Source organism: Zeugodacus cucurbitae, chromosome Y (assembly GCF_028554725.1).
Source record: "Zeugodacus cucurbitae isolate PBARC_wt_2022May chromosome Y, idZeuCucr1.2, whole genome shotgun sequence".
NCBI lineage: Eukaryota > Metazoa > Arthropoda > Insecta > Diptera > Tephritidae > Zeugodacus > Zeugodacus cucurbitae.
Window position 1 is genome coordinate 6,498,180 of NC_071673.1, and position 4,598 is coordinate 6,502,777.

General features: G+C 43.1%; 1 pseudogene; it reads right to left on the minus strand.

The window, feature by feature from the left end:
• Positions 1 to 435: 435 nt before the first annotated feature.
• Positions 436 to 4,354, minus strand: LOC128923487 (uncharacterized; annotated as a pseudogene).
• Positions 4,355 to 4,598: the final 244 nt, after the last annotated feature.

The following is a 4,598-nucleotide window of genomic DNA, read 5'->3' on the forward strand; positions in this document are numbered from 1 at the left end:
TAACAAATCTTTTAGAATACAAGTAAAAGATGTACGCTGGAGTCACTGTATGAGCCGGTCGTCGGCCGCGGCAATAATTATACAAGTTATATGTTTGCAAGTACTCTTTATTGGCCTGGAACGTGTGCTCCGGCTTAAGCTCAACTTAAATCTAAACTAGCCCAATACCTAACTTAATCATTAAACCCTAAGAACGCATATTCAGTAGTCGACGCTTCCGGCTTTGATGTCTGCGTCGTGCTTACTCTGCTTCATACAATTGGTGATAGTGCAAGCAACGATCGCTGGTCAACTGTTTACGCAATCGGCTATTGACACTGTTTATGTAATCTGATATGTGGTTGCTTTAGTGGCGGTCGTTGCCCACACAATCTGCTGATGAGGCAAGATGTTGTATTGGACTCACCACATTCGTACCCAACTGGAAATTGGGTATTATGTGTTAACTACTCCCCCCTTCGAAACACGATCGTCCTCGTTCGTTGCCATGTCTTTCACTACCAGGTTAATCTCGTGTAATGCTCGTGTTTTCTTCTTGTACTGCCAGAGGAAAGCGAGGCCACTGCGCAACGCAGCTACACCCAGACCCAGGATGAAAGCAAGTGTCCAGCTCGTAACGGTCGTTAGATCTTCTTTAATTTCGTCAATGGTTTGTAGATTTTGATTGTTGAGGCGGTGAAGGTAAGGCAAACTCAAAATGGTCTCATGACCAGTGATGTTCAGCAGGGGTGAAGCAGCAATACTTGGAGCCTTTCCCAGCCTGCTCATTCTGTTAACGTACTTAGTGCCGTTCAGGAACACATGGTCCTCGAAAGTGACAAGATACGTGCCACTTACATTTTTCTCAGGTGTTTCATCAATGGCGATTCTGGTTGGGCTGTCGTTAATGATTATGACTCCATCGTCAACTATGGTGCTAGCGTTAATGTGACTCGGTTGCGTTTTACGATATGCTGTGCTACCGGTGTGAAGTGGCAGAGCGCTTGTTGTATTTGTAGTTAATCTGCAGAACGTTGAAGTTGTTGTTGCTTCACAGTTGTTGACCGCCAAAATTCCGCTCTTGCACTCGACCACTGTGTTTTCGTTGATTTGTAGCACGACGCCGTTGTGTACCACCGGAAAAATCAAAACTTTCCTACACAAAAACTTAACTTTAGGATATTTGGTTATAAAATCAATTACATCATTGTGCTGAATAACTTTAACGGTTGACACTTCCATTAGTTCAGTGATTGCTATATCTGTGATTTGCCCAACCAATATGGATTTCAAACCGTCGTCATCAATGATTACTGGATTTACTACCTTTATTTTCGCAAGGGTTATTATATCTATGTGCAGTATTTCACCTGCGTACGATGGAATCGGCGTAACGCCGAGTTCCTGCCTTCTAGGGTGTCGATCGTATTTGGCTTTCGTGCATATTTTGCAGTTTGTGACAATTTGGACATTTTCGGAAAATAATAGTCACAGAGGATCTGTTTCACATTTTCCTGCGCAGCTCTATGAGCACGATTGTGTTCAGTAGTGAATATTTGCCTTTGTTCATCCTTGTTCGTAATATCCGACACCATGCTTTTGCAGTACCAGAATTTGGTAGATGGGAAGCATCTTACCAATTCGTGTTGTATGCTGGCTAGCGCCGGTAGCACGCAGTGAATCGCGTTCACCACGAGGGGGTTAATAACCTCCTTTACTTCGTCAATTAGGCTGTTTCTATCTATGAAGTGAATAACGTGGCGGGTTTTTCCGCCAAAGAGTATAAAATTTCGTTTCAGAGGGAAACGCGACTCCTCCAAAGCTATTTGATTCCTGAAGCAGTTTATGGGTTTTTCTGTTGCTTCGACCGTGTAGGTCAGTGACAATTCACTGTGAACTGTCGCTGCGTCAGATTTGAGTTCGCTCTCAAACGCATTTATGTTCTGCCGTGAGAGAGCATCTGCGACAGAGTTTTCCTTACCAGGTTTATAATGAATTTTAGCATTATGCTCGTCTGTGAATGCCTTCCACCGTTTTATCTTTGCCCATACTATGGCCAGTAATTCTCTTTCATTTGTTGCATAATTCATTTCCCTATCTTTCAGCGTTCTTGAAATCATTGTAATTGGTTTACCATTCTGCGAGAGGACTGCGCCAATGCCGTTAGCGAAGTCGTTAGGTCAAATGGTTTTTTAAAATCTGGATACATTAAGATGACATCTTCAGATGCTAGGATGTTTCTTAATCTTTCGAAGGCATTGCGTTGCGCCTCACTAAAATCAATGGGTACCCTTCTAGACTTGTGTTTACTTACTAAGCCATTTTCACCTTTTAGGATCTCAGTTAGAGGTCTTGCTATGGAGGCGAAATCTTTTATGAAACACCTGTAATAGGTTGCTAGCCCTAGAAAGGATCTAAGGCTGAACAAATCCTTAGGTTCAGGATATTCCTGAACGGCTTTGACCTTTGCGGGGTCAGTTTTTGCCCCACCTCTTGTTACTATGAAACCGAGATATTCCACACTTGTTTTAAAAAAATGTGTTTGTTTAGTGCGCTCGTTGAGCTTCCTAAAATCAATAACCAGACGTTTGTTTTTGTTGCCTAGCTCGTCGTAACCATTTTTATCCACGACCCAGGATGGGTTGTTGTAAGGGGACCTTGACGGTCTAATGATTTTATTGCGTAGCAATTCTCTTATTTCCTTTTCGACAAAATCTGCCACTCCCATTGGGTGAGGGTACAACTTCGAATAAACAGACTCGTTATCTTTGGTTCGGATCGTGGCCACAACCGAAGTGTTAAATGGCAACAGCTCGTTAGAGTCTGCGAATGTCTTAATCCTTTTCAGGATCATTTTTTTAAATTCTGCCTTCACTGAACTTGGTACCTGTATGTCGTTGAGATTTGTAAAGTTAACGTTGCTGCACTTATGATAATGCAGATCTTCTGACATGGTACCATAATTTATTTTGCCTCCGTCTAGGTCAAGGCCTATGATTCCGTCGAACAGTGTTAGACTTGTTAGTCCAACACAAAGAATGGGGATGTTACCCCGAAAATATTTATCAGGCATTTCTGTTTGATTTTATTGGACCCATGGATAGAGTTCACATTAAACGGGGAGTCTACCGGCTTTACGCCTTTATGCTCCTTTACGGGCCTGATATAATTTTTTGCCGCCCCCGTGTCAATTAAAAACCTTAGTGTTTTCCCAGCCAACGTCCGCTCAAGGAACGGTAGCCGGGAGTGGCCTCTAAAAAATTAATAGAGTCACTTTCGTAGTCAACCCCATTTTCATTGTCTACCTCTGCTACTGCAGCTGCGGCAGCAACCTCATACGCTTGGAAATCCTGATCAACATCCGAATGATTCAAATTGTTGATCCTTTGACGCCTAAAATCTGTCATACGCTCTGAATTATTCTGTCTCTTATTTCCTTGAACGGGAGCATTGTGAATACCGGCAGCTTGTGCCTGTTGGTATTCCGTTGGGTGCCTAAATTTAAACGAACTAGGATTGACGTCCATAGGTTCGGGGCCTCTACCACGAAAATCCCTATCCTTTTCGCGTTGCCTAAATGATGAAGCCTTTCCTGCATTATTTCTGCCCTGACTCTTGAGGTAATGTGGATTTTTTGCGTGATTGGCATCGCCGCCACTATTCTGTGAATAATTATTTTGCCGCCGAGTTTGGGATTTTTGACCCCCTCTTTTGAGCTCTCTCTTCGGCATTTTTAGCGTAAGTTGCCTTTTGATGAAGCCTTTCTTTTGGGATTTTTGACCTCCTGACTTTTGAGCTCTCTCTTCGGCATTTTTAGCGTAAGTTGCCGCGAACATGTACCTATCGTGACTCGACTCGGCCTCGCGAGCTATTGCCAAGGCACTTGGTAGATCCTTTGGTCTAGCTGGGAATAAAGCCTGGTGTAGGGGTCTTTTTAAACCCGATACGAACGTGTTTAGGGCATCACATCTAATTTTTTCATTTAGGACAGCTGCAGCAGCTGCATCATGTGTCATTAGCGTTTTATTTATTATGAGGGTCAGTTTCCTTTCTATCTCATCATAGTACTGTGACAAACGATGGCCTTAAAATTTAAAACTGTGTTAAATGAGGCCAGTATATTATTCGCTGAACCCCTAATCTTATTCCGAATAATACCCACTGTCTCGTAATGCTTTACGCTGCCTTCATAAGGTTCGAATAATTCGTAGGCGGCCATCGCTGCTTGCCTCCACGAGATATATTCCTCTTGTTTACCATCAAACTCTGGCAATGACTTGACGAGGTCTAACGTCTGACTACACGATTTTCCCTGCACTATCGCAATTTTCTGGTAGCTTTCTACTTCAGGGGTCGTGATCCTCAATGCATTCATCTCGTTCCCAACTTCACTAATTTTTTCATCAATAACCTGTTTCCATTGAGCGGCTTGTGCCGCCAATGCGGCTTCTAACACCGCTTGTTCCTATCTTGCGTCCATACCGTTTCTGTTTCCACAACGTCTGCCACACGTAACCTGCTAGTATGGTTTATCAATTCCTGCACTGAGTTATCGTAAAGCTCTTTATCGTAAAGGGGGTGGCTCATTAGACCCTGAACAAACTAACACACACAAGTAT